Below are 12402 nucleotides of genomic sequence, written 5' to 3'. Positions count from 1 at the left end.
CCCTGTGCTCTGTAATTGTAGACTGTGGAGGACTTGAAGGAGTTTTGCTTATGTGGGTTGTATGTATAAATGCTTATCATGTTACAAATTAGAATCTAAAACAACTTCAAGTGTTTATATACTAATCCATCTAAAAATAACAACAGTAAATCATTTTATGTTAGCATAACATTTTTATGGAAAATACCTAGTTTCCAGAACAACAACAACAACAGAAAATTAGTAAGAGTAGCGTCATTTTATATACTTAGCAATCTTTTTAATGTTCAGCTTAATTGAAGACAACTTGATTCTTATGTCTGGTTATGCATCAGTCAATTTTGATGTGTTGTTTTAGTTGTAATATATAAAGAAAATGTGACCTTGGATAGGTACTTGGAAAAGAAAGAGGACTGCAGGAGTCTTTATGGACAATTATGGGTATTCTTTTTTGATACTGCACGAAAACTTGAAAGGAGATAGTTGGTTCCACAGTAGAATCTGAATCCATACTGATAGGCTTTTTTTTTTTTACTGGAAAATGGGTCTGTTTTGTACATTAAAAAAAAATCCATTTTCTCCTTTGAATCAGTCATTTTTCCATGTATGATTTTGTTTCAGTGAATTACTGTCTTACTGAATTACACAGATCTTCCAGAGGTGGACAGATTTTATCACGTAATTGTTTTCTAAAAATCACATTTGTTAGTATCACCACCAGTATCATCAGAAAATTCTCTTAAGTTTTGAGAAACTTTCAAGTTCTGGGTGACGGATCCAAGTTTCCCAAAATTTTAAGTTGTTTGTTTGTTTGAAAGGTCAAATTTATCAATGGCAACCAACATTATCAGTTGTTTTTCTTCTAGATTCTGCTCCTTTTATTCCAGATAGAGATCCGATCATGGCTCTTGGCTCTCTCCCTTCCCCAGAGAACAAAGTGTAGTTTTCTTGGCTTGGCCATAAGGGCTTGCCCCCATCTCCCGGCGCTTTGACAGTTTCCAGCCTTGTTTCCAGCCTCCACAGTTTTTTGTTTTGTTTTCTCATTCACTTAAAACCATACACATTTATTGTCTTCCAGTTCTGGATGGAGATCAGAAGTCCGAAATAGGTCTCACCAGGCTCAGGTCCAGGTGTTGGCAGGGATGTGCTCCATTCCTAAGACCCTGGAGAGAATTTGGCTCCTTGTTCTTCCCAGCTTCCAGAGGCTGCCTGCCTGCCTTGACTCCTGGTCCCCTGACACATTCAGAACCAGGGTGGCTGATGGAGTCTCTCACATTGCATCCCTCTGACACTGACTCTCCTGCTTTCTCTCCCATCTTGTAGGGACCCTCACTGATTCTATCAGAAAATCCTCCTATTTCAAGGTCAGCTGATTAGCATCTTTATTCCTCTTGCAACCTTTATTCCTCCTTGCCATGTAACCTAACCTAGTCACAAGTTCCTGGATTTGGGATTTGGACTTTTGGGGGGGTGGGCAGTATTCTTCTTGCTGTCACATTCAAGCCACTCTTTTTTTACATTCAGCTCCTGCTCTGTATGTGTTGGCTAGACTCATCTTCTAAACATTACGTCATCGCATAAGCCTCTTCTCAAATCTCCAGGTGGAGCCCTCGGAGGTGGAGACCCCCATGTGAGCCACACCATCTTGGTGCCCTTGTCCCGGAAATGTGTCTGTATGTCTGTCTCCCCTGCTGGACCGTGGCCCTCTAAGGGCCCTTGTGGTTTTTGGCGCATGAGAGGGAACAGCAGTGTGTTGTTTGTTTTGGGCTGTGTTTGAGATGCTACGGAATGAATATCTGTTTCTTTGGTATGATAATGGCATACCAAAAGTGCCGTTCTCAGGTTACCAAAGTGCTTAGAGGTCAAGTGTCATGGTAGCTATCATAGCTCACTCTCAAGTGGCTTCTGAGAACAGTTTATATTTATATAAAGATAAAGAAGATAATAGCAAATGTTAAAATTGGTGAATGTAGGTGAAGACTCTGTAAATGTTCATTTAACTTTTCTGAGGGTTTGGACATTTTCAGAACAGAAGGGGAGGAGAATGGAGTATTGATGTGGAATGAGTGCAGGTGAGGATGGAGTCAGATTTTGGTTGTGGGAAATCCGTGTGCTGCTGCCGAGGTTCTGGAACTCTCCGCGTTGATTTGCATCTTCTTGTGCCTCTTTGGCATACTGATAATCCTCTCTGGGTTCACAGTGGTGCAGATTGTATTCAGGAGGCTTCATTAGACCCCTCCAGCTCCTGGACAAGCCCATGAGTGTGTAAAGTAGAAATGGTAAGATGGAGGAAATGAAGGACTGTGTGCTACTCCTCGACAAGCCTCTTCCTAGGATGCCCCCTTGTGAAGGTGACTGATCCCACTTGCAGACGGTGGTGACTCCAGTCACTCGATCGCATTCGTTGTGGGACTGTAGGGCACTCCGCCAGCTTGTCACGAGAGCACACATCCTATGTTTAGAGCATCCCAGCCCATCCTGGTGTCTGCCGAGCAGGGCTACACTGGAGCCCATTGGGTAGCTGCTCTGGGAGAGTCTGCTGCAAAATGCCTTTCACGGATGGTGTCCCCCTGTTTCCTAAAGGACCCAGCTGAGGCTGTCTGCCTCTGCTGGTCTCAGTGCTCAATGCCATTTTCAGAGGGGGGATTTACTCCCCTCACAGCTCCTGGCGAGGGCCTCAGAGCTTGTACTCACCTGCCCCTATGTCCTAGATCTGTGGAGGTGGCCTGTCTGGCTGATGCTTTGATACCATCCTTGTTTGAGATAGGATCATCACCGATGGAGGTCACGTTGTAGGATCACTGGTTTGGAAGCCACCTTGTCCGGTTTCTTGTCTTGTTTCCCACCCAGTGGTGCTTCACTCCGACCCTCACCATCTCAGTTACCATGCCATTCATCTTTGTAAGGTGGGGTGTCCTTCCTGCTGCTGAGCAGGATGGAGTCATCCCTCCTTGTCGCAGCCAAAGGTGTGGTGGGGCCAACAACCAACCTGATGGGGCCTAATGATTCTTCTTTACTTTCCAGGAGCAAGAAGCTCCCGTCTCATCCCTCCTGAGACGTCTTTGCTCCAGGACCCAGGTGATCCTCAGGTGACGAGGTGACGAATTCTTACGTCCTATTTCAGGTACATTCTGCCCACCTGCACATCCTGCAGGACCGTCTCTTGGGTGCTAGAATATATTGTCCATTTAGTCCTTCTGTTGGCTGTTGACTTTATAGGTTAAGGGACAGCTACACTCTATGTCATCATCTTTTAAAGCTTATGACTACTCTGCCTTTTCAGAGTCCTCTAGGTCTTCAGGCCCATCCACTCAACAGAAGACAGATGTTTCTCCTCGCTTTCATGGTTTTATTAAATTCCTACATTTCCTTCAAACAGAACTCGAAATACCCTGCAGATGACAAGGCTTCTGAACAGAGGCCACCAAGGCATGCTGTGGAGAGATCTGTCAGAGCCTACCCCTCCATCCTGGTATAGATGCTGGTGTGTGGCATGGTGTGTGGGACTTGGTGGGACCTGCTCTGGGCCAGGGCCCCTGTGCAGTAGTCCTGATGCACTGTGCTGTGGTCCTGCCTTTGACTCTTGGAGCCTTTGCTTCGCAAGGTCAAGGGCTGGCTCCAGTTGCCTTCCTGCTCTCAAGCTTTTCCTCTTGCTTCTACCCCCTCATTCCTCAGATTTTCCCTCTTTTACTTAGGGATCTTCCTGTAGCTTGTTCTTGGGTTCAGGTGCTGTAGTGATCTGCCATAGGTCAGTGTATTTCAGGTGGGTCCTGGGAGCCCCAGAGTCCTGAGGAGGCCAAGGAGCCAGGCAGGGAAGGTGGGGGAAGGTCAGGGCTAGCCAGTGGGGCACAGTGTCTCCTGTCTGTCTGTGTCAGAGTGGTTCCAGTTTTATCTGATTCTCACAGTTGGGTTCAGCAGAGGAGGTGGTTTGGGAAAGAAGGGTTCTTCTATTAAAATAGTTAAAAGCTATCATTCCGGTTATTTTTTGATTGAAGTAACAAGTTCACCAAGTATGGGCACTTCATTGTTATTGTCACTATTTTGTGCATTTAAAAAAACGGAGGTAAAGTTTTTCAGGCATGTGTGTTTATAAAAGAACCTCACCTGATGCTTCTCTCTCTCTCTCACATTCTTACAGTCCTTTGGGCCATTCAGACTCTTAATTCCAAATATAGCTCTATCAAGAATGCACCTATAATCAAGGTCATCCTTCATCAGAGGGACTTTGCAGGGGATATGGCCCATGACCTTTGCCACAGGGAAGCATCTTCAAGCAAGTGGCCTTGAAATTAGGAGGGCTCCCCATGGCTTCTATGTCCTTGGGAGACTCCCCCCTTGTTAATCAGGCTATTGCAACTGGTCAATGTCAGAACGAAAGTGTAGGTTACCAGGTGCACTTTTGTGAAGACAATCAGGAAAACTGGATCCTTGCCAGCAGGGTCATGGGAGGCTATCCTGCGTTGTGCCAGAAGCCATTGTGGACCTCGGATGTCCTTTTCTTTCCTTCTCCTTTCAGGTCTTATTTAGTAAAAGTGCTTAGAGTGAGTTCATTCTGCACTCTTCCTCCTCTTCCTGCAATAGGCAGATGTGTCTGTGCTGTCTTAACAGACTATTTTAGAACCTCTTCCTGTTACCAAATACCAGAGCTTGGCCTGTGTGTGTGTGTGTGGAGGGGGGTGGTGCTGAGTGTTCACCTTGGGGTGAAAAGTCTACATCAGATCTGTTTCTCGGATCAGGACACTGCGACAGAATGCGTGGGGAAGCCATCCTTGGTTCTCAGGCCCTTGGGCTTTGTCGTGAACTGCACCTAAATCAGGGGAACTAGAAACCACCAGGAGGTAGGCCCTTCTTGAGTGAAGAGAGTCCTACCAGGTGCCAGATGGTGACAGAGGTGGTACGCCCCCTGGAGGCTTTTTGGTCTCTGCCACATTTGTTTGTGCTCCTTGGTTTATCATAACCGTCTTCCTGCCCAGAGGGCAGGCCACCAGGTCGCTTGGTTCCCTTCCCTGGTGTTTCCTCAGCACCTAGAAGGGCGGGGAGGCATAGAGTAGGCCTAAGGCAAATATTTGCCTAATGCTTTGATGCTTGCTTTAGTCTTCCTTCCCAGACTGTGTGCACTCTGAGCCCAGGGAGGGTGCATTGCTTACCTTTATCTCTCCTATAACTCCCAGGAGAGGGGCCCGGGGCAGACACGCCATTCTGTCAAAATGACATAATAGTCATTTAATGCATGCCATTTTTCCAGAGGAGGAAATGGCTTTCAGATCACTTAGACTTAAAGAAAAAATAGTTGCAATTCAAGGAAACGTTAACGCCACCATTAAAACAGAGAAAGTTAAAGAAATGTTGGGCTCTGGTTTTTAGCTTCTTGAAGATTTAAAGAGAGAACAGATGCAGACTCACTCCCTGCCTCATGACTGGACCACGGGAGAATAACAAACCACCAACCCAGAGGCCTGAAACAACACCCATCTGTTTCATTGTTCCTGTGGTCAGAAGTCAGGGCACAGCTTGGCTCACAAGCCTAGAGTCAAGGTGTTGACTATGGTTTGGTTCTCATCCGGAGGCGTGGCTGGGGTAGAAGCTGCTTCTAAGCTCCCTTAGGTTGTTGGGCAAATCCATGTCCTCAAGGTTGTAGGACCCCAGAGCCCTGGCCTTTTGCTGGCTGACATTCATGGCCATGTGGCTTTTCCAAGTGTGGCTCCTTGGTTTGTTAAGCTGGCAAGGAGAGGCTGCTAGCAAGATGGAGCCTGATGTCATGTCACGTAATCACCGAGTGACGTCAGTACCGTTGCCATGTTCTGCTGACTAAAAGCAAGTCCCAGTTCCCCCACACACTCAGGGAAACACCAGGAGTGGATCGTGGGGCCACCTTAGAGACTGCCGACCACAGATCACCTTCTTGAAAAGCGATTGCCATCTACTGTCCATTTTTGTGGAAAGTTATTTTAAAATGCTCCTTTGTTTTCTCCAAAATGACCCATGCTTTAAATCCTTTAAAGGATCACAACTCTATAGGGTCCATTCCTTCTTCTAACCCACTCGGATGTCCTCTGTGCCGTCCTGACCCTGCTGGGTGGGGGTTGCCCCCAGAGCGCTCCAGTCCACAGCAGGAATGTCAGGTGAAGTTGCTGTTTGTGGAACCTGGCTTTGGATTCCACAGTCCAAGCTGGTTTGGAACCTGGCTGTAGTTTGTCACAGTGTTTGTGTAGGGAAATGTGGTCCTGAGTCTCAAGTGTGACTTACTGGCTGTGAACTTTTAGAAGGCAAGACGCCCTCCTAGTAATTTTTTTTCTGTGGCAGTGTCTATGTAGACAGCGTTATTTGGGGCGTAAGTTGTGATGTCTGTGGGTTACCCTTTAAAAATTCCTTAAAAATAACAGGAGTCTGTGCTGTGTCTCCTCATTCTCTGGAGATGTGGACCCTGATTGTTATAAAGCAGTCACCAAAGAATGGAGAGTTTCATGAACGGCAGTCTGGATGATTGACTGTTGTTACATGGAGAGGCTGTGGGGTCACATTCAGGTAGCATTCTGTAGGGGACAGGGTGATTGGATTGCCCTGGAGTCTTCCATGAAACACAGCAGGTGGCGCTGCCTGGGACAGAGGATGCATTGGTGCTCCATCTCACACACTGCAGGAGCACCCGCACACTGAATGCTACTCTCTTGTCTGGTGCAAGGAGCGACATTTGTCCAACTTCCTGGGCTGCCTTGCCCATCTAATGGCAGCCTGACCCGCTGGTAGTCCTCCACCAGCATTTGGTGGTTTGCTCCAGCATTTTGTGGTGCACGGACCCCTGTGGAACTGGCCATTTTCTTCCGGGACTTCAGAGTCATTTCTCGCCCAGAGAACAGAGACCATTCTGGCCCCACATAGCGGAGGTTTCCTCCCAATATATTCTGGAAGGTAGATGAGTGCAGCAGGTCATTGCCGGACTTCAACAAGGAAGGTAGCTGGCCGCACAAGGAGGCTGTGACATCTCTTTCAACATTTACATGCTTTTCTTTTTGGGATGAGGGCTTGCGATTTTGGCTACTGGTAAAGTGTCATTACAGGAAGACCAACCATAAAATGCGGCATTTCCTGCTGAGGGGTTATTCGCGCATGACATATGCCACATAGATAATTCCCATGGTAACTGTGGGTGTGTGGAGTCTGTGTATCTTGGGGCTCTTTGAGGAGAAAGCCCAGACAGGGAGCAAATGGCAGGTGAATGTGAAAGATTAGAGCCTTTGCTTGTGCAAAAGTGCTTTATTAGTAAGATTAAAATATCATGCTCAAAGGCAAACATAATTGATTTGCTCCCCAGAGAAAGAAGGCTGAGCCACGAGCAGTCAGCTGTCCCGGTGCTGTTTCCCTCTCCACTCTGTGTTTCCTGACAAGACCAGAGCAATCCTTCTAAGAGAAGGTTTTTGAGATGGTCTTCCTTCGCTTAAAAATTTCACGTCTGAGTGTCAGTTTCTCAGCTTGCCATTCAAGACTCTAGTAAAAGGATGGTCCTGCCCCACCCGCCTGTCCACCATGGTCACCCCATTTCACCTGGGTCATCTGATGTGTGTCACAGGCAGTTCAGTGGGCCTGTGCCTTCCCTCCCTGGTCACCTCAGCAGTGACATGTGACCCACAAGACGAACTCATGTCCCTCATGGGTACACAGAATATGCACAAAAACACACATGCCTACGAGTGTCTCTCTTTCAGCTACTATAAGCTCTGAAGAACCTCTGAATCACTCCTTTTTTCCCCCCTTAAATCTCTTCGTTGGAACCCATGTTGCCTTTTCTGGTTTCAGTCTGCTTCCCCAAATTTGATACAGACTTCGGCTCAGAGGATGCGTAGGAACAAGGCTGGTAAGAGGTACGACGAGGTCTGCCTGTGACAAACCCTTTACTCGTGGCTGTTTTTCTAGGTTAAAAAAAATAGCTGAATATTGATAATTTCATATGGTTCAACCTAATCCTGTGTTAAAGACTATTTAATTAGACTCCATGGCTTATAGCACTGGGGGACTCTTCCGGTCCTGGAGGTAGGGGTTGATAAAGGTTGTGGAAGAATTTCTTCTTTGTTTTCTGGGTTAGCCCTGAGTGGGTTCCTTTCTTTTCACATTCACTTTTGGAAATTTCCAAACATGCACAAATGTAGGGAGAAAGCGTAATGAAATCCCATGTACTCAATTATTCACATCTCCCAGGTAGACTCTTGACATGGATTTAACTTGTCTTTGGACGCTTATGCCTTCCTTTTTTTCCACTTGTTTGTTTGTTGGTTTTATTAGAATATTTCCGGGGCGCCTGGGTGGCTCAGTGGGTTAAGCCGCTGTCTTCGGCTCAGGTCATGATCTCAGGGTCCTGGGATTGAGTCCCGCATCGGGCTCTCTGCTCAGCAGGGCACCTGCTTCCCTCTCTCTCTCTCTGCCTGCCTCTCCGACTACTTGTGATTTCTCTCTGTCAAATAAATAAATAAAATCTTAAAAAAAAAAAAAGAATATTTCCTTCCCCTTAACTCAGAAGCAGTCCACACTCATAGAAAAAATTATCCATATGCAGAAAATAAAAAATGTCCTTAATCACCTGTTGAAAGACAACTACTTCAGTTTCCTTTCCAGGCCATTCTTCATATAAACTCATATTCAGTATGTTATTATTATTTCCCAGAGGTGCTATTTCATGTTTCTCTCTCTCTCTCTCTTTTCTTTTTCTTTCTTTTTTTTTTTTTTTTTGGACACTTTCTCCCTGCTTTTTTAAGGGATATAGTATCTCCAACATAATATCTAATCCATCTGCTTTGGCCTGCTCTTTCTAACACATACTTTTCTAAGCCTTGCTGTCTGTATACTTTCCAGAACATTCCCTGAAGCCTTGGTTGGGTGCTGGAACCCAAAATTCCCACCTTTCCTCACTCCCAAATAAAGTTCCTATTGCCTCAAAGCCCATGGGTCTTGCCCAGCAGCTGGAGGGAAGTAGGTGGATTATGTTAATTTACTCCACCATTTGAATAACTAATTGACTTAATTTTTACAGAGGAGTTGTCATTCAAGAAGAGGGTGTCACTTAACCCTTGTGAATCTTTTATTTGTAGGATCAGGTGACCCATTAAGAATTGTCAGAAGCATGGAGAATAAGTTTGGTCGAAGTTGAGTCCATTTGGCACCTGGCATAGATAGGGTTTCTGGAATCCAATGCATATATATATATATATATATATATATATATATATACATGCATATGCGCGTGTGCATGTGCATAAACTGCCTTCTAAACTCCACTCTTACTCTCCTGAGAGGAGTAACAATGCTACTGTTGGTCTCTGGTGGGGATTAAATGAATTTGCAATGTGTTTCTTTTGAGGAGCTGGTGTAGAATGTTCCTTGTTTCCCAAGAACCCTAACCTCTTTGTGAGTCTGTTCTCCAGCTCAGTTCAAGGAGCTGGACCTGATTTTTCACAGCTGCTTTGTCTACCTTGGAACCAGTGCATTTCTAGAAATTCCAGGTTTTTTTCACAGAGTTGCTTGTGACCGTGGGAAGATGGGGAAGCGTGGAAATTTACTGGAACTTGGTGTCTAAATCTGTGAACTGCCCGGGTTTGTTGAGTGAATGCATTAGTAAATGTAAAAATAATGGGACTGTGAGTGTGCAGTGAAAGATCAGTTTTGTGTGGAATCCTCTGCTTTGCTCCAGGTCTAGATGCCAGTTCTCCTTGTGCTTTTTGTAAGAGGACAGTTCTGGAAGGAGCTACAGAAAACTCTTTCAGGATACCTTGGAGGCCTAGAGAATTAAAGAAGCAATGTTGAGTTAGTAAGTTTGAATTCTGATATTAGGGGAACTTTATTTAAGCATTGCTTTTCTACTTGAGAGACAAACATATAACAGCTTTTAAGGCCCAAGTGAAGTGCTTAACAGTTCATGTAAAGCTGACTTAATTAAATCCCCCACTCTGCAGGACCAGGCTCCTGTTCAGTTCTGGTTAATCAGCATTGTACTAGAGATGCTCACAGAGTTTGTAGCTCACTTGGCTTCAGATTCCAGATACAGAACGTTTTTGTCACATACAGCAAAAGTAGGTATGATTAAAGGCATGTATTAGAGGAGCTCTGAGCTCCTGATGGAATGCGTGTTTTTGTCGTAATGCATTTCTGTACACGGGGCCAGGGCCTCTGTCCTGATAAAGGACAGCCTTCCCTAGTGATGGAAATGCCATCCAGAGACATAACTACTGTCTAATCACATCCTGTTGGCTTGAAAAGGAGCATTTCTAGATTGTATCTGGGTATCTGGTTTTTGTGAAAATGTGCTTCGTAGTTCTTCCCCTGGCTTCTTGTTTTTTATATTATTCTTCAATTTGACTAGATAATATTGAAAAGATTTGACTATAGCTAAGTTGGGCAAGTATCTGTGTCAAAGCCTCGCTTAAAGACAGCCCTGACGGCGGGAACCCTTCACTGATGGGGATTACCTGCCTTCTGCTACCGGGAAGCAGAGACAGCTGACAGTTTGCAAATTGATGTTTTGAAGAAAGAAATGAGAATGAGGAATGGCACACCAGAATGCCGACTGGTGTGGCAATAATAGCAGCTCTTTGCATTGGAAGAATAATGGATTTTGTTTTTCAGTGAGCTCTTTAATGCGATGTCTCATTTGACCCTCATGTGTACCTGCAACAATGGGACAACAGTGCTGTCTCATCTTTAGATCTGGAAACTGAGGGGCACCTGGGTGGCTCAGTGGGTTAAGCCTCTGCCTTCAGGTCATAATCTCAGCATCCTGGGATTGAACCCACATCGGGTTCTCAGCTCAGCAGGAAGCCTGCTTTCCTCTCCCTCTCTGCCTTCCTCTCTGCCCACTTGTGCACTCTCTCTCTGCCAAATAAATAAATAAAACCTTTAAAAAAAATCGTTAAAAAAGATAGATTTGGAAACTGAGAACCCCAAACACTGACTTAAAGATAATGAATTACAAAAGCCTAGGCTGAGGGTGTGACAGGTACTCAAGCTGTCCCACTGTGGAGTGGAGTGGGGAAGCTGTCGCTCAAGGTGAGACAGGAGATGGGGATAGAGCACACCCCGAGACACTTTCTTGTGAGGAAAATGGGAATTGTTTCAAGGCTTCGTAGACAAGACTATGTTGCATAGGTTGAATTTGAACCCAACTGACAACTTTTTACATTTTTGTTTGTTTGGAGAAACAGAAACATACTCTTTAGTAGCTCAGACCATTAGATAGAGAGACCCTCCTGAGTTGTTGGAGAGTAATGGCAGTGATTACCTAAGATGACGGTCGGTTTCCTATCTGCTTCCTAACACCGAGTGTCTGCTCTGGGTGCTCTGTAGGATGTGGTCCTGTGAACACTGCTCCGTGCATCCTGTGTGCTAGGGGATGGAGGAGCGCTTAGGCGCCACTCTCGTGGTGGGACACACAGAGACCTTTCCCTCCGCCGGTCAGCCCCGCTTCCTGCCCCTGCTTCTCTCCTGTACCAGCTCTCCACACCCTCCGTGCCTGTTCTTCAAACCTGCAGATCCTGCTTCAGAGGATGGGGCAAGTCTTTGGGGCAGAAAGACTTGGGCTTGAACCCTGATTCCATTGTTCACTGGCTACATGCTCTTCGGCAAGAGAGAAAGTCAAAGGAATGACTTGGTCTATGGTGGGCTGGGCATCATTCATTTAAAAAAATCTTACCATGTGATTCTCTTGCACACCCAAGGTTGTGAATGACTGTTTTCTGGTAATGCTGGGTTTCCTTATTTCTGGAATGCAGAGTATTGCCAGATAGATAAAGTGGTGTGAAGATTAAATGAAATAATTTATCTAAGGGATCTTTCATTTGGCTGATGTTCCAAAATGTTAGTTGTTATTAACTAGTGCTATTTGTTTTCTGCTTTAGAAAGTTAACACATCTCATCACAGGCATTATGACAAATACAGAAACGAAGAAAACAACATGTAATCTAAAAGATTATCTCAGTGTTTTGGTCCTTTACACACCCCTCCCCCTCACCTACGTGCTCACTGGGATAATAAAATGGGCTTTTTTACTTGATATTTTCCCAGAACATTAAAGCTGTTGAAAACGCTTGTCTGCCTGCATACCATTTCGGCAACAGATTTGCCCATGACAGATCTTGTTCTAGTTCTTTGGTTAGTATGGCACTGTCCACTCTCAGCCCCTTGGGTGCATGATCTGCTTGGGTCTCTGTGCTTCGTGAGCTCATGGGACTGTGGCACCACTCAAAGCTACCACGGAGCCTGGTTCCCTGCGCCTTTGTGTTCCTTGCCTGGCTGAGGGCCCTCTCATGGTCAGTGTCTGCATTCCTGTTCGCCTTGCTCTTTGCCATTTCTGCTTTGGAAGCTCTCTTGAGTACTTTCCTTTTCCCTGGCTGACTTCCTGACCTGTGCCGGGAAGCTGTGCTGCCCTGGTGGGTGTGCAC

The 12402-nt window shown here is 45.6% G+C and overlaps 1 protein-coding gene across 6 annotated transcripts in view; it reads left to right on the top strand.

Moving 5' to 3' along the window:
* Window positions 1-12402, top strand: part of SLC7A1 (solute carrier family 7 member 1) — a 79276-nt gene that overhangs the window by 35354 nt on the left and 31520 nt on the right. For 5 of the 6 annotated variants that reach the window (XM_045069772.1, XM_045069774.1, XM_045069771.1 and 2 more), the window contains one exon: window positions 3004-3103. The exons of the other annotated variant lie outside the window; for it this stretch is intronic. The gene's annotated coding sequence lies outside the window, so the exon portion shown is untranslated. The remainder of the gene's footprint in view (window positions 1-3003; window positions 3104-12402) is intronic. 6 annotated transcript variants of the gene reach the window in all.

The sequence above is a fragment of the Mustela putorius genome, unplaced genomic scaffold (assembly GCF_011764305.1).
Source record: "Mustela putorius furo isolate JIRA1106 unplaced genomic scaffold, ASM1176430v1.1 tig00003942_pilon_pilon_pilon, whole genome shotgun sequence".
Classification (NCBI taxonomy): domain Eukaryota; kingdom Metazoa; phylum Chordata; class Mammalia; order Carnivora; family Mustelidae; genus Mustela; species Mustela putorius.
Note: the sequence above shows the minus strand (reverse complement) of the source record. Positions and strands in the feature narration are given on the sequence as shown.